This window comes from Polyodon spathula, chromosome 10, assembly GCF_017654505.1.
Source record: "Polyodon spathula isolate WHYD16114869_AA chromosome 10, ASM1765450v1, whole genome shotgun sequence".
In the NCBI taxonomy this organism is placed as follows: domain Eukaryota; kingdom Metazoa; phylum Chordata; class Actinopteri; order Acipenseriformes; family Polyodontidae; genus Polyodon; species Polyodon spathula.
In genome coordinates this window covers 39,399,954-39,418,699 of record NC_054543.1, presented here as the reverse complement: position 1 = coordinate 39,418,699, position 18,746 = coordinate 39,399,954, and the positions used below count along the sequence as shown (strand labels likewise).

The 18,746-nt window shown below is 37.0% G+C and overlaps 1 protein-coding gene across 1 annotated transcript in view; it reads left to right on the top strand.

The window, feature by feature from the left end:
- LOC121321475 (G protein-activated inward rectifier potassium channel 1) overlaps window positions 1-18,746 on the top strand; it is a 36,871-nt gene that overhangs the window by 14,855 nt on the left and 3,270 nt on the right. The window lies entirely within an intron of this gene.

The following is an 18,746-nucleotide window of genomic DNA, read 5'->3' as shown; positions in this document are numbered from 1 at the left end:
TTGAGTTTGTTTAAAAAAATAAGAAAATAAAGTTCTTCCCATGGATTTGCTGGACACGTACACACAGGATTCTGTCTGACTACTGGACACATAGCTGTTTCAATTCCGAGATTTCTCCAGAACCAGTTTGTTTCTGTAACTTCAAGGATACAACTGTTTTGTTTTTTTGTTTTTTTTTGTTTTTTTGTCTTTGTTTAATTGAAATACTGTGGCGATATCAATGTTGGACTGTTTTGGATTGTGCATGCTGTTTGTAAGTAGGTCCTTAAGCTCTTTTTTTTTTTTTTTCAAATGTATTAAATGCATTGAACAGTGCAGTGATAAAATAACAGCAACTTTTACACATGCTTTTCTGTTTAAACATATTCATGTCATTTATATTGATAAGGCATGTGCATTTATATATTAACAACATTTTTGTTATTTTGATTTAATACAGTATATGGATTGGAACTAAATAAAAAAGCACAAAAAAGCACATGTGATAGTTTCTAAAATTTTGCACACGGTAAACTGAAAGGAAGTGTTATTAAAACTGTTTGGGGTTTTCTTTTAATTGCGGATACATAATGAATTTAATTTTTCCTAGTTATTGACTTCTGATAATAGCTCCACCTATTGTCAGCGTTTTTGCTCTGTCCCTTTAATGTGACATTAAGCGGTTCTGACTAGTTTGGATCAGTAAGTTGAGATCAAATATGTAAGAAGATAAGTTACAATTGATTCCAAAAGCAAACATCCTTTGTCACTTATATGTGAGTCATTATGACACCTTAAAATCAGCATATATATATATATATATATATATATATATATATATACACACACCACACACACACACACACACACACACACACACACAATATCATTAAGTGTATAATTTGTGAAGAACATAGACTACATAATGCCAATAGATATTTAATGCCATGTTCAAAGCAAAACAAAGCAAAGGTGTAATCAAGACAACTGTTCCTGATTAGAAAAGAAGGTTCCCATTAATAAGACATCCTTGGAATAAACCACTGCTGGTAAATTGACCTAATGTCACTGTTCAAGCGTAAGCGAACAGGTGCAGTGTTACCATTAGATCCTGTTCTAACATAAAGAAAAAAACAAGAAAAGGGCAAAAAGCTTTGAAACATGTTTCTTTTTGAGCGTGGCATAGTCTCCATCATGCAAGCAGAGGCAAATGGTTTGTTAGGATTCAAGGTGACCTTTATAAATCCCAGAAAAGCCTGGTTCTCTACGATTCCCTTGTGGGTTGCATGGCACCGTATTTCTGCAGAGTCCTGTCACATAGTCCTTGGTTTCATAGGCAGTGTACACTTTCTTTTATCAAAGCCCGGTCTTCCTCAAACCACTGTCATGTTGTTTTGTGGATGAGGTTGCCTGTGCCTGTTGCATCCCTTTCACGTATTCCAGGTTCACAACTGTAGTGTTTTTATTTTATTTTGATACTTTAGCTTCATTAGTTTAATTGTATCTGTAAATAAAGCTCACATTTAAATTAGATATACACACCTGAACTAACAGGCATGACAGACAGAAAAAAAACCCCCAAAAAACATGCTGTGTATACTTGCTGTATTTGATCATAATTTTGGACAACCCTTTACGGTACTTGTTTACTGTATATAAATGGTAATACATTATATACCATGTAAATATACTGTGTTTTTGTAGTTTAAATTGTAAGTATGAAAATGATTTTTGAAATTGGGATTTTCTTGCTGGGTCTCCTTACATAATGTGGAATGATAAAATGACATTTTCGTAACCAAATCCCGCAAGTATTTGATGGGGTTCAGTTATGGGCTTTTCTACAACTCACAGCTTTATTAATCTTTCATCAGATTTGTTTTGTTCTCTTCACTGCATATAAGAATATTTCACATATGTTCTCGTGGAACTTAACAGGCCTTATTGTTTACACCAACTTTGATTGCCATATTTAGCCCAACTGATTCACAGGGTAGATGTGCTGGTTTCAGCCTTGAGAGAATAATGCTGCATAACCAAGGCACTAAAAACATTACAGTAGGTTTTTATGTTTAATACTTGATGATGGTCACCATAGAAACAGATTATCTCCGTAGGAGATGTATCTGTAATAGCTGCTTTTACAGCATGGTGAGGCGCCTCTTTCCTTCTCAAACTACCCAGCTCTGGTTCTGATTTACCATATTTTGTGTTAAATCTCTTAAGGTGAATGTCTATCAAGCTTAATATCACACAAAGGCTCTATAAGCAAAATAATACTGCCAGAGATTGGGCTGTCTTCATCACAAGCATTTGTAAAATAATAAGGTGTTTGAGTTTATGAAAATACAAAAAATGGATATGCTACTGTGATCAAGGCAATTTCAATCAGGATAATCTTGCATTAAATAACAACCTTTATTATAATACAAACTATTACAGATTTTCAAAAACACTGAACCCAAACAGTGGTTGAAGAAAAATAAATAGAGTAAAAATAGTTGGAGCATAGCCTCATCCTGCGGAAAACCCCAGTGCCGCCCAGTGAACAAAAAATATTAGGCAGAGGAGCATTGTATCTCCCCTGCTCCAGACAAGGCTAGGAGTGACGTGGTGGTGGTTGGGGAGGAGGTGGTAATTCGAAAGCATGGCAGGACATGGGTTTATACCTTATAGGTTGATGGGAACTTTCCAGTAATTGGTGTGTAGATTGACCAATGATGTACTTGGCATTTGTATTAATGATACTATAGATTTCCTGCCTGAAAATCTTGCAAGCTTTATAATATTGGCTTTATCACTGAATAATGGTTTAGGCAACATGTTTGAACTGGAATTCGCAACATGTAAACATGAACAAATAATGTATTATGAATATTGTTATATAATATTACACAGGTTAGCGTTACACTATTTTGTAAATTGATGAATTGAGTTCAAATAGATACAAAAGAGTCACAGCGTATTTTGATTTAAAAATGTATGATTTAAATGCATTTTGTGTTGATTTAAAAATACGACTGTGCTTGGTGTTGCGTGGCAGCATGGATGGGTATAGAAGCTCATCCGCATAACTTGTGCAGAAGGTGACCATCTCCAGATTCATTTATTGATTAATTGATTGCTCTTCTGGTCACTGGTATATAAGCCTGCCGTACTCAGGGTGGGTGTTTGAGAGGAGGAACGTATGAGAGAGCGCGCGAAAAAGAAATAAAAAATGAAACAAAAGAAGTAAAAGATAACAATTGCCATGTGTGCTGGAAGCACTAGCGCAGTACTTGTTTATTTGTTTGAAAGATTTGTTTTGTTTAAACCCTCTGGGAGCAGTGTTTTTTTGTTCAACCTTTTTATTTATTGTTGCTTAATAAAAACAGCGTCGCAGTGTGTTTTTTTTTCTTCATCCGAGTGCCTAGCTGTGTTGTGTATCTGTCAGCTTCCGTATCTGGTCTTGGGACGTCATCACCACTTGGCTACCCTGTCACAGATGTACAGGTGCATTTGCAATGAATTAAATTACTGTACATCATATACATCCTTGATTCCTATTCGGTTACAATTGCTTGGCATTTGCCAAATGCAAACTAGACACTAGAGACTTCTTCAGTGAGCTAGTGGGTGTTAGTGAAACAGGTTAGAAAGTTGACATGCTGGAATTGTATTTGCAGATGCTGCTTGGTTACTATATTATGGGACAGCAACTGATTACACATTTTATGAACCACAGGCTGTATTAGCCTGAAGCCACTATATTTATACATTTATGTTAACTTAGACAACCAAACAGAAGTGGCCATTATCCATATTGATAAACTGTTGATTTAAGGCATCAGAGAGACATGAATTGCTTCATTTGAATTAAATGCATTTGTGTTGAGCTGTACACTTACTATAAAAATCATGATATGTGTGGGTGCCATAATCATATATTTTATAAGTAGAAAACAATCACAGAAAATAGAATTTGATCTCTCGACAGCTGAATTGCAGGGAATATAAGTCCAATTAAAGTGTCTGTGATGTTTGCTCACATTAAACGGGGAGCTGTAAAGCCTTCCTGCAATCAATTTACACAGAACACTCTTGTTACTCAGCAAATCAACATCAGCTGAATTTGGTGACTGAATTAAAGCAAATGTTTTCGCTGATCAGAAACAATCAGGCTTGATCTTACAGATCCTGTAATTTTTGGAAAATTATTCAAAATATTGGGTGTTAAGATTTAATGACTTACAGCAGTGACACAGTATTACTTCGAAAGAAAATCCCTTTCCAATAAAAGTAGACATGTTTTCGTACAGGTACTGTATGTGAAACAAAGCATATACGCTGTGTGTTAAAAATACTCAAATTTAACAGACTGCATATTCTGACGATTTTCATATTTAATTGTTTTTGTTTTAGTACATCAAAAGGCATGGAAAATCTGACTGTATTATAATTATCTGCAGAAAAATACCTGTCAATATAATATAAAGAGCTATGCATCTGTAAACAGAGATCTAATAAATGATACTATAATGTAAACAAAGATCACATTTTTTGGAGAGAATAATAGATTTATATCAGTGTAAAACTACTTAACTGACTATAACAAATGCATACTCAAAGTTGATTTGTGGTGGGAGGTGGATGTCTTGGTTGTTTTGGCCAATAAAAGCATTGATGAAATGTTTAATGGCTGAGCTTGAAGGCCATGGGTCATGCTCACAGACCCAGTCCTAGTGTAGTGTACACGTTTTCTAAAAAGAAAAAACACTGACGTTACAAAGCTTCAACTGAATAACTTGGCAAGTTAATCAAGAGCTCATAGTTGATTCTTGTTTTTTCTATAGCATTAGTAGTTTGCAGTTTATTTTTACTTGGTGCAAAAAAAAAAAAAAAATGGTACAAACGTAAACCATCGGATAAATACTTTGTGAGCATGGCACTGTCTGGAACTGTTTGACTACACCACTCTATACACAAATACTGCTTTAAAGCTTTTCATTTTTACACCATGAGGAAATTGAAAGCCAGTGACAGACTTGGGTTACAAGAGATCCAATGTAATTTTTGTACACATCCTCAATTTTCGCAGCCACATTTAGAAACTTAATTAACACATTCTCTGATTGACAAGCTAGAGTAACCTCAAACGTTTCCTATGGCCCGCCTCTTTTGAGATACTGACTGCTGCATCATATATCACTGTATACGCATTTGTCATTGCCATCATATATCACTGTATACGCATTTGTCATTGCCATCATTTATCACTGTATACGCATTTGTCATTGCCACTGTCCAATTTTTGACTTCAATTGATTTTAACCAAAATATAATGTACGACCCTGAGGACAGTGACAAGATCTAATAATGTGTATTGGAGATCCAGTAGGATTCATTCATATAACTGTCTTACTAAGGCTGTTTTGTGGGCATGCTAGTTAGTTATGTGCCTTCAAATTATCCAGTCATCAGAAAGAGTATTGAATATAGACAACTTGTTAAAAAAAAAAATCCTGAAACCCGGTTACATAGGGTTATCTCTTGGGCCAGCTTTTCTTTTATCTGACTCATTTCTTCATGTCTATGTAATAGCTAAACATGGTAGTTGATGGTAGTAGTTGGACTGCACAGTGAATGGGGTGTATATATATATATATATATATATATATATATATATATATATATATATATATATATATATATATATATATATACATGCTATGTAGCAAGGAAACTTAAAACTCTGACCAATGTTAGTGTGCGCACGTTTATGGAAGGTTTCATAATTTTTTATTCACTGGTTTCTGATGCCTTTCACCTCTGGATGCTTTTATTAGAAACTGAAGTTATGATGGCAGTTTTAATTTAACAGCCAGCACATACTAATCTAACACTCAGCTTGGTAGTTAGTTTAATGGATTGGCTACCCAATCTGATTAAGATCAGTCGATTGAATGGGACGTTACCAAGCAAAAATCATCCCATAGGAGTGGGCCAGTAGATACCTACTAGCCTCCCAACAGGTAGAGTAGGTACCAATTAAGCGTTTTAATGGACGTCGGATGTGGTAGCCACTAGAGGGCGATAAAAAGCGGTGTTGAAATAATAGTAAAAATTACTTTAATAGTAACACAAGTGGGTTGAGGGGTTGATATTAGGTTTAGGTGTAGCGATTCCGTTAGGGGTAGACATTAGGTTTAGGGGTAGAGGGTAGATTTAGGGGTTAGTAGACTAGTAGGTACCTACTGTCCGATTCATATGGGCTGATTTTTTGCTTGATAACATCCCATTGAATTGACTGATCTCAATCAGAGTGGCTGGATTGGCTTAATTGGCAGTCTTGTATCCAGGACAATAAATTAGTAGAAATATTTAATGCATACAGTTGCAAGTGCTTTGCTGCTGGCAACTAAGAATGTTTTTCTATACTAAAATATACTGGCGATCTTAAATGACGTACAGCAACATTTTGATTGTGATGGGCAGGGATTCGAACCAGATTCTTTTCCGTTCCAATTTGGCTCCAGTTCCAAGCAGCTGATTTTTGTTCCATTCCAATTCTAACTAAATGAAATACAGATTAATACCGGTTCAATTTTTTTCTAGCCAAGTAGGCTATTGTATTGGTGGTCATAGGCCTTTATTTTCTTGAATCAAACAAAAAACATGAAATACAGTAAACTTGAAAGGAAAACGGTGTGACAGGTTATCCGTCTGTATCAATAAATGCACTTACTTCCTATAGAAACAACAATGCCTACGTTGCAGCCTTTAAATGAAAATGACAGCAGTCTGCTGATTTCTTATCTCTATTGCAACTTCTTTTGCCCGAGTTCGAGTTTACAACTTGTTTGTTTTTTAAACTGTTCAAAACAGCGATGTTTCCCAACAATCTCGATAGGTTAGCGCCCTTACATTCAATGTAATAACTCGTTTGCGATGTTTGTCTCAAATAAACTCTGCAGCTAATCGAGATCATGACTCCATCAAATATGCCGCTTGCTTTTTTTCTCCGTTCTGTTCCACCTTTCAACTTTGTGGTGTTTTTAACTTAATAAAAAAATAATAATCCAGTGCTCTACACATCTGCCGTATATTTGAAGGGTTTTTTTTGTGACAAATATCTCTTCAAAGCATGATATATTTACAATAACCTACATATTTCTTATTGCATAGCTACTTTGTTTTAAACAGAAGATATGCAGAAAAAAAAATCCTCTCCAAGTAATCAATTACGCATGACTAAGGCTATGATTTTGGCATGGTCATTTTTAGTACATTTCACAGGCGAGGTTAGGAAAAAAAACAAGAATTCACAGAACGTTCACCAATAATGTAGTTTTAGCTACATCAACATACACAAGAGCTTTTAAATTGTACACCAAAACCTGACAAGTTTAAGTGTTACTTTAGATTACAAAACTTACAGTACGTACTTCTGACAGACATAATTTCTGTCCGGAGTCAAGGGTCTCCGACCCTGTGCAAAAAGTCGGAAGTAATTTAAAATCTTACAATGCACATCTTTTTTGCAAAGGCGTACAGCCTTAACAGATCGTCAAACCTTTATTCTGTCATTCTAAAATACCTGAAATATCTCTCACTGCCACATACCCACATCTCCCTGAATAATGTTTAAAATGATCCCTTTCGGGTTCTCTGTTGTTTGAGAGGACGAACCAACGTCGCTTTTTATTTTTTTAATCCCCTTGTTTAGAGGTTCAAACTCAGAACATCTACTTAAATGTACAGTTGTCCAATTATGCGAATGCAGTTTGTATTTGAAGTATTGTATGAACAACAGCTGCGACCACTTTGCGCAGTCAAAAGGGCTGCGACACGATGCGTCCCTCATAGCACCTAGTGAAGCTGCACAGCTAGATGTCTGCGCCTGATGTATCACTTTCATCTGCAACAGAAGTCCTGCATGAACCCAGCTCATAGTTTTCCACGATTCTAAAACAAACAGCATGTTGTAAAGAAAGCCTGGAAGTTGTTAAAGATAGCTACACATAAATCCTGCGTGAAACAGCTAAACAATTTACAGGTGCTTTCAGATTTATATTTTCATTGCATGATAATGCATATTTTAAGGGAAATAAAGGAACTGCCTAATCAAAATTGTTTTTATTTCCATTTTCAAAATTAATTTTCACTGACTTTTTTCACTAACGATTTTCACGATTTCCGTACCTCAGTGACAAAATCATAGCCTTATGTATGAACACTTTATTATTAAGCAATAAGGGGAACACTGTTATCATCGGTATGCACATTTCACAGTAAGACATACAACAAATTCAACACATGCAACTTCTATATACTTCTTTTGGATATTACAATGAAAATGAAACACTGAACAATTAAATCATGAATCATTAAATATTGAGAATACAACTAAATAAATTCTTTATACAATAAAAATTGCTGTTTTCTCAAGACGACTGTACAATGTCTTAACTGTTAATATCCAGGAATATAACTAGCAAACCTCTGTTTAAGAACAAAGGACTTCACTTGCCACACATATTTTTATAGCTTGTTTTCTGTGTACATAACTTAATAATAAGTTAATAACAGTACCTGTTTATTCTGAGCGTTCACGCAACGTGCATCCAGAAGATGGAAGCCTGAACTGAAAGCAAATTAAATATAGTGCGATTTGGTTCGCTGCTGGTTGCTCCAAAAAACCAAGCAAACTGTAATGTTGAATTTCATTAGCTGGCTGTGATGTAGTGCTTTGTCGTTGACCACTGGGGTGTAAGACCATGGGAAGAGCGCTTTTTTCAAATGATTGTATGTTTGAAAACAATGGTAAGCCTGAAAGGGAATGAAAAAAAATATATATTACTAACCGATAAACAAAATCTTGAATATCGTTTTCATTCCAGAACGTAATACATAGTTTAGTTTAGTTTTTTGTTTCTGTTCCATGTAAAATTTCAGGATTTTTTTTTTTCCGTTTATTGTTCCGGTTCCCGTTCTGTTCCGAAACCCTAGTGGTGGGCACTGTACTTTTTCCAAGAACTATTAATAGTCTAATAATCTTATCTGTTGATGGGTATACATAATTGAATACATATTCATACAGCAGTGCCAGATATGTGCCACCCTTAATAAAATAAATAATCAGACAGATGAAGGGCAGTTTATATTGGAATTATGGAATTAACATCAATCCTGATGGCATTACTTTTTATTGATGAACAGTTATAGAATTTGATTAGTCAAGATAATAACTTTATCAGTTTATATAATTAGATTTAGTTTTTCTTTTCCTCCATTTAAAAGCATCTGGGGCCATAAGATTGTGAAGCAGAAGGCAGTATGACTTCTGCAGTTCTTTAACCCCTTTACAGCCAAGCATTTTATAACTGTTTTACCACACTGTCTTTAAAATGCTATAAGAAAACTTACTTGAGACAGTAGAGTGTTTATTTCCAGACCATTGCTTCAACAACATTACTGAGGAGCTGGTTCCAGACTTCCACAATTCTCTGTGTAAAAAAGTGCCTGTTATTTTCTATTCTGAATGCCCCTTTATCTAATCTCCATTTGTGAATCCTGGTCCTTGTTTCTTTGTCAATACTTTTTAGAATTTTGAATGCTTGAATCAGATCGCTGTGCAGTCTTCTTTATTCAACACTCAAGAGTCAATTATTTTAGCTTGTCTGCATATAACGTACCTTTTAAACACGGAATAATTCTGGTCACTCTTCTTTGCACTCTTTCTAGAGCAGCAATATCCTTTTTGTAGCAAGGTGACCAGAGCTGGACATAATATTCTAGATGACGTCTTACTAATGCATTTTAAAGTTTTAACATTACTTCCCTTGATTTAAATTCAGCACTTTTCATTATATATCCAAGCATTTTGTTGGCCTTTTTTATAGCTTCCCCACTTTGTCTAGATGAAGACATTAAAGAGACCATTAACTCCTAGGCCTTTTTCATAGATTCCTTCTTCAATTTCAGTATCTCCCATATGGTATTTATAATGCACATTTTTATTGTCTGCGTGCAGTACCTTACACTTTTCTCTATTAAATGTCATTTGCCATGTATCTGCCCAGTTCTGAATGCTGTCTAGATCATTTTGAATGACCTTTGCTCCTGCAACGGTGTTTGGCGCTCCTATTTTTGTGTCGTCTGCAAATTTAACAAGTTTGCTTACTATACCAGAATCTAACTCATTAATGTAGATTAGGAAGAGCAGATGACCTAATATTGATCCCTGTGGTACTCCACTAGTTACCTCGCTCCATTTTGAGGTTTCTCCTCTAATCAGTACTTTCTGTTTTCTACATGTTAACCACTCCCTAATCCATGTGCATGCATTTCCTTGAATCCCTATTACATTCTGTCTTCATTTGACATGCATATGTACGTATAATATACGTTGTCACTATTGCACTAACAATGACAAAAAAAACAAACAAATACAAATAGTTACTATTAGTTTCACAGATTATATAAAATAAATTGAAAGAATTAAAGTAAAATACAGAGATTACTGTACATGGGGTGTTACAGTTTATACATGCAAATTAACAAAATAAACATCTTTGTAAAGTTTAGAATATCACACATTTAATTACTTACATGTTTTAGATATTTTCGTTGTCCTTTGAAATAAAAAATAGACAAATTTGTGTTTCCATTTACTCCAAGCCATACTAAGCAAAAGCTATTGTTTAAAAAAAAAAAAAGGATGATAGAGAGCAAGAGAATGAGAGATGGTGAGGCAGCAACAGAGTGTCTGTGATAAAGGCAGGACGAAAGCGACATTTTACTTGGTTACAAAGGTAAAAAATTCAAGCTCACTTATGACTATGCTGTTGAATATGGGGTTGTGCAAGTCACTATTTCAAATAAGTTTTTAAATGGGCTTTGTTGCATGACAAACATATCTGCCCAGTAAGTGATCTACATACAAATGTGTGTATGTAAACAAGGAAAGCGATCAGCCAAAAACCTCACTGTAATTTAATATACATCAATATTTAAATTATGTGCATCTTAATTGTATGCATGTCCTTTGAAAAGGGCCTGTGGCTATTCTAATGACTGCTTTGTTTGCTTTGTAATTTGGAAAACAGATGAGCTGTTGTGTATCTGAAGTATGTTATTATATGCCTTGATAACTCAAAACACATTGATGTTAGAGCTTCCGGGCACACATTGGTAGATCTGGTTGTCATAGGAACACCATTCTTATTTTTGTACAGTTAGCTGTTACAACAAAACTTTCCAAACAGATGAATCCCTTAACTAGTACAACTCACCTCCACACCAATGTTAGTCTCAAAACTCACTGTTGATAGTTTTGAAATTGTCATAGGTGGATCCCTTGCATACAAAACAAATAGTGACATTTACTTAGGATTCATTATAAAATCTCACTGTTTGTTATTCCTTAACAAGGGCCCTGTTTTAATGTATGCTTGTTCTGCTGATGAGTGTCTATGTCATGACTGTCACAAAGTAATTTCAGTATCTTTAAAAAATGTGTTGGATGGCCCAGCCAAAAACAGAGATTCACATCTTTAAAAAAAATACATCAAAATATATGTTAATTTATGTATTGAAATGACTAATTCAGGAAGAGGATGTATACCAATACTGCAGAGAGTATTTTATGATCCTAGCCCAGTGACCTACAAAACCCATACACATTGGTAGATCTTACCTTTGAATGTGGTCCTAACCCTCTGCAAGCTAGTTTCATATGTTTTCTTGGAGATGATATTGTTTCCAGGATTGACGATATTAATATTTGTCAAGCCAGATAAAGGAATGTAAAGGGTGATTTTAAAATCTTCAGATGTAGTCATGGCAAAAATTCAAAGCAAGACAGTAATTGTTGTAAAACCAGGTATTTATTTATTTGTTTATTTTTTCTTATTTCAGTGCAGCAGGTGTTGATTAGATGAAACGCAAAAGTTATGCTTTTATGCATGTTTAGGTAATAAAATATACATGCTATCTACTTTTCTGTGTTATTTTCGAGTGCCCAAAATATCGTTTGGAGAAACGGTTTTGTTTTGACGTTTTTTCATTGAAACGTCATTAAACTTTCTAGAACAAGCAAGTTGGTTATCAGTCATATCTTACGCCACGCTGGCAAAATGCTCTGATAACAACCTAATGGACTTATGCTTAACATTGAAACAGCAAATCAGAAATACTTATGTCTGTTGCACAATTAACATGTTTAATGATGCCGTCTCTTTACAAATGCATTACTTTAAAATATTGTTTGTACCGATAATGCAGAACATGCAAATGATGTTGCAATCATGTAACCTATTATCAAATTAGTCTGGCTTATTTTTATTTTAACATTGCTAGAAACAAATCATACAACATAATATTTCAATTCCAAAAAAAAACCCCAAAAACTAAATAACATTATTTTCTCTCTACAGTACAGTTTGCATATAATATATATTCATGGCTCAGTTATTTTTAAATGACACTTTTGAAAATGCTTAGCATTTGAAGCAGAAATAATTTTGAGAACAGCCTGCAGATATCCCTTGATGTTCAGTGCCGCACATCTGCAAGTATGGTGAAAGCTGTAATCAGCATATCATTAAACTGCTTTTTTTTTCTTTTTTTTTTCTCAATATCCTGCACAGCAAACCCCAGCATGATTCATATGAGTGCAGTCTAGCAATATTACAATTAAGACTTGATGGGTTGAATTAGTGTATTGTTCTCTCAAATATAAATTTGATTATTAAAAAAAAAGATACATTTAATAAACAAACAAATAAAAAAAATCACACCAGGTGACACAAGGGATATCATGAAAATCACTAAGTCGCTTGTAATGGTCATCAAGGTTTAAAACTGACATTTGACAATGAAGTGACTGTATCATTTACTGGTATGGTAATAAAGAAACAGATCCATACAAAGTATTAGTTAATGAATTATTATAAATATAAGCTAGTCTTAGTACCATGCAATTGTATACCGTAATGCATATGGACTGATTTTGGTTTAGAATCCATTCTAAATGAAATCTGAAAAACGGGTTATGTTACATGTCAGTTAGGAAGACTTCTTTAATTTACAAAAAGATCTCGAGCCAAGCACAAGATGTCTGAAGAACCGACATACATTTCAGTTAATATACAATCCATAAGGTAAAAATTCAGAGTGTCCGATTCTTGGCAATATTTGTTGCACTGAGAGAGCAATAATGCAGGTAGCCTGTTCCGTTCATGCTGATAAACCCTGAGTTTTGCATCAGTTCTCCTTCACTTTATACTTCACTTTAAGAAGTAATGTATTTAATTTTACTTTAAAATCATCTACTGGTATCCATGAACAGTATTATAACATGTACAACTGGTTTTATAGTATAAATCTATTTTCTGATATTTTCCAGTGGCTTTAAAAAACTGTTGTGATGTACAGTATGGTACATGGTTTTGTGTGAACTTCAATTGCTGTGCATATAAGACATTTCAAATAAATATCTACATTTTTGTTGCTAGCAAAAGAAAAACATCAAGCTTTTACAAGATTAACCTTGGGAATGTGTGTGAAAGTATGAAAGTGAAATTTTCACATGAAAGCATTATTTTTATTCTTCTGCAATGCTCTTGGTACTTGCTAAACCTTTATTATAATGGAGCTCAGTCCTTGAGATTCTATCTTTCTTATGCTTTAGTAAAGCCACTTTTATAATTAAGAATGCTTTAGTTAGCTGCAATGTACTTTAGAGCATATGAAGATTAACCCTGTATCAGGAGCTTGTGAATGTTCATCAGCGTTACGTGCTCCCTTTCAATTCGAAGACGACCACCAATATACTTATGGGATATGCCTGCCTTAGGTAGGTATTCAGTGAGCACTTTATATCAGAGCTGCCGCTAGGGCCCTTCCTGGATGACGTTCTTGGTCCCGCCTGCCGAGGGATTAACCAGTCTAACCTGCCCCGCTGTTGAGTAAACCTCACCGGCTGGCTCGGCCCGCCCACCCCGGTGTGTCGGGCCTTCAACTCGCCGCAGCTTTAGTCTGTGTGTCTCCCTGGTGTATGCTGCACACTGACCATGTGTGTGACTACACACGGTCTGGGTAGGTACCGTTGCTGCCCCCCACTGCTTCGGTACCTTGGTGCAGCTCAGCCCTTGATACTTCAGTACCTCGGTGTGCACGGTACATCGGTGCCTCAGTGCATGTGGCGCCTCAGTGTTTCGACAGGGATCAGAGGTTACCCTGGCGTTGTGTCCAAAATTTTTGGGTCTGATGGCTGCAGAGCTGCGCTTACTTTGCAAGCTCCCGCTGCAAGCATGGCTCAATGTGTACCACTTACATCCAAAGCGTGACAGACACGTCGGCTGATAGTGTCTTGCTGATGTTTGGCAGCCCTGCGCTGGTGGAGGTGGGCCTGTCACCTGCACGAAGGCGTGCGGATGGGAATAATGGTAAACCGTCAGGCGCTGCCGACAGATGCCTCCAACTTGGGTTCGGGGGCAGTCTGGGAATGCAGGGGATTCCGCGGCACCTGGTTGGGCCGTTGGACATCCCTGCACATAAACATGCTGGAATTGCAGGCTGTTTACCTTCCTCACTAGAACTTTATATGTAGGTTCGGACAGACGACACATCAGCAGTAGCGTATGCCAACCACCAGGGTGGCCTTCAGTCCCTGATGTTACATTGCATTGCCTTCTGGCTCCTGACTTGGGCACAATGGAACCTGCTGTCCCTACGGGCGGACAACGCATCTTCCCAGAGAGGCAAACTGGGCAGCGGACCTCCTCTCTCAAGTGGTTTAGCGCATTTGGGAATGGTTCGGGAAGGCGCAAGTCAATCTCTTTGCCTTGGCAGAGACGACACACTGCCCCCTGTGGTACTCCCTCCACTGCTTAGACGGTCCACTTGGCGTCAACGGCCTAGCCCATGAATGGCCGAGGGTGTTCCTTTACGCGTTCCCATCAATACCGCTGCTCCTGGCCTTCCTAGAGAGGTCTGGTCAGAGCAGGCAACAGTTCTCCTAGTGGCCCCCCGGTGGCCCAAGAGAATCTGGTTTTCGACCCTGTGCCAGCTCTTACAAGGCCAGTCCTGGGAGGTCCTGCTTCGCCTGGATCTCCTCAGTCAGGAGAAAGGCACTCTCTGGGATCTGGAACCAGGCAGGTTCAAATTATGGGTCTGGCCCCTGAACGGGACCATTGGTCAGCCTTAGGGCTATCTGACGTAGTAGTGGGCACGTTGCAGAACGCTATGGCAGGCTCCACTAGGTTGTTATACACCTATATGTGACGATATTTTCAGTGATGTCTGTCTAAGGGTCATGACCCAGTCTCTTGCCCTATGCCAGTTATCTTGCAGATTCTGCAAGAACTTCTCCGCGCCGGTTGGTCACTTTCTACATTGAAGGCGTATTTGGTGGACATTTCTGCGTGCCATGACCCCATTGATTCTGTATCTCCGGGTGCACATTTCTTGGCAACCCGTTTTCTCAAGGGTGCTCGATGATTACCCCCTCCACGGAAGGCCGTTCTCCCCGAATGGAGCCTTGATATTGTACTGGAGGCTGTCACGAAGGCCCCGTTTGAGCCCATACATTCCATAGGCTATAACCTCCGCAAAGCGAGTCAGTGAGCTGCAGGCGCCGTTGGTGCACAGCTCCTGTATGCGTATTTGGGATGATATCAGCAAGGTGTAACTACAAATCCTATTTTCCTCCCTAAGGTGATCACAGCCTTCCACGTGAACCAATCTGTGGAACTGGAGTCTTTCCATCCACCTCTGCTTTTTTTTCGGAGGAGGATAAGAGATTGAACTTCATCTGCCTAGTGTGGGCATTGAGGTGTTACTGCATCATTCTGACCAGCTCCTTGTCTGTCACAGTATATGGACCCTAGGACAGGCCCTCTCGAAGCAATGACAGTTGCACTGGATTGTGGACACAGTCTCGACTGTGTATGACAATGCTGGCTTGCTCCCACCTGGGCGGGTAGCTGCGCGCTCTACCAGAGGGGCCTCGCTGTCCGATATTTGTACTGCGGTTAGCTGGGCTATGCCGCATACTTTCTTCAGGTTCTATCACCTTAATGCAGTAGATTCTTCCTTGCCTTCATTAGGTACAAGTATCCTTGCGGTTGTATGCTCCCACCGCTAACCTTGGGTTAACCCTAGTTCCCTGAAAGACAAGACAACTACCAACCAGCAAGGTCGCATTGGTCACCCTCACGGGTTCGACGCTAAAGAGAAAATGGCTTCCATGGGTTGACTGTTTAATCCCTCGGTAGACGGGACCGAGGACGTCACCCCAGGAAGGGGCCTATCAGCAGCTCTGATATAAAATGCTCAGTGAATACCTACCTAAGGCAGGGATATCCCATAAGTCATCTTTTCTTTCAGGGAACCAGGGTTAAGGTAAGTAACCTATCGTTATGCAAGCAGTGGTGTGTAATACACAGAATATAATCAGATCAATGCAATTAGTAAAGATAGGCTCATATAGTATAAGTAGTCCCTGTTAATTAAGATGCTTATTATTCGATCCTAGTACCTCAGAGACCAGTTGCCTTTGCACTGATGCTGGTCTGCAAGTAGAAAACAGTGTTATGGGCCTGCCTCAGTAGTGGGCTGGCTCTAGTGTATACAAGCAGACAATGTTCAATTATTTTTAAATTAGTCTAGGATCATTTGAAATAAAAGCTTAGTGAAGCAGTGTCATTGTGGATACTACTGTGTGGCAACTGCCATTTGTTTTTCTTTGTGCAAAAACATCTTTGTGCTCAATATATGCACAACAAAAGAGACAAGCACTGGATTTCTGTATCATAGGCATTGTGTCACACAAGGGATAAAATGTGAACAATACAAAAATCCAGGTGTTGCTGAAATCCATTCACTACTGATTTATAGTAGCCATCACATATGTAACACATACAAAAAAAGATACATATAACGACTAAAGGAACAAACTGTAGCTATCTTGTATATAACTATAGGAGTCATCACTGTTAACAGCAACTGGCAAAATTGAATCCTAAGAAGAACATAATTGGATAGCAAAGCAAACCAACCTTAGATGTATTTTTTCATCCAATCTACAATATGAATTTAAGGTTGAATTTATTAAATTAATGCATTATCTTATAATGCATATATTCAGTAAGAAAAACAGAAATGTTGACAACAAAGCAAAAGCATGTCAGTCAAAAAATAACAAATTAATAAGTAAATAAAACTCTGCATTGTTTGAAATGATTTTGCTGTATTGCACAGTACTAAGATTAGATCAAATGTATTAATTTGAAGAAATTTGATTATCTTAATCTCAAGCCTTTCTAGTAGTTAGCAAAGTCAATTTGATGACTAGATTGTTACACAGAGAGATGGATTATGATCCTCAGAAGAACACATTTACATATTTACATTGTAAACTACATATTTTGATACATTGTTTGCTACACATGAAATCAGTTCTTTCTGGGGAAATTATATAAAAAAACCACATTACAGAAATGTAGAATCCTTTGACCAAATTATTAATATATTAGATGTTTAGAAAAGAACAACCCTGACCATCTATTTGTAGCTCCCTTCATCCAGGCCTAAATACAGAAGGGTATGTGTGGTGGATGCTGAGCTGGAACATTTACTCCCTATTTTAAGTGCAAGTATATTTCAAACTCTACATCCTCTACATCCTGATGGCATGGATTTCACATGCTTGGTAGAGGGCAAAAACATTCCACATTTGTTCAAGGCAAGCCGGTTTAGGTCATTGTCTAATATAAGAACACTTCATTGATTCACAAATGCAATAAGCAGTAGGACAACCTCCTTCAGTGCATCTTGTTCTAACACACATTTTCCAAGGCTTCCTGCTGTATTATTATAATGAGAGTGAAGTGTATTTAAAGAGGATAAAATACAGCATTATGAAAACTAGAACACTGACACAACACTTCAAAGCACTTCCAAAGTGCATGAACTGTAGTTAAAAAAATTTAAAAAAAAGTAAACACTGTCCAAAATAAATTCCCTTTACCATTACACTGGTTTTGCAGAGTTTGGTGCTCAGCTAGGATTCACAACCAGATTTACATTGCTCCCTGTGCTCAGTTTTAATGCCTTTAAAGGCTGCCCCTGTTGAATGATTGATTTTAGTAAACACTTAAATAGTCCCACGCTAAAAGCACTGTTATGCTGTACATTATGATATGCTGGATACAACGTATGTCCCCTGATAATAAAAGTGTGATGCTGGGTCAGTGAATTGCATGATCCAATTAGACACACTGGAAAAAAACAAAAAAACAGAAAGAAAACAGCTGTTAGTTATACTGGCACCAAAGACTGGATGAAAATAAACAGAACAACAAGTACAGGTAGCTGCTAAATCACACAAATTAAGAACATGATTAAAAGAGACATATAGCAGAGAGCACATTTATGTTATTTCAGCACAAATAAAATACATTAAGTACTGTCAATGTGTTTTTAAAACTGGACACCTCGTTATTTTCAGACAACATATCAATCTCCAGACATGTCCTCTTTAGCGAGGGACTACTGTAATAAAACAAAGATGTTTACTTAAGTAGCATTACTAGTGAATCTTTAGTTAAATTAAATTGCATGGCTGAATTGAAGAACCTGTTAAACTAAGTGGTTATTAAACATTTTATAAACGAAGTGCTTTGATTACATACATCAATGCATTCTCCTCAATAAGCAGCTGGTATTATACCCCCCCCAAAAAAACACTCCCTCTGAGCCATGAAGAATTACAGTGGCATCAC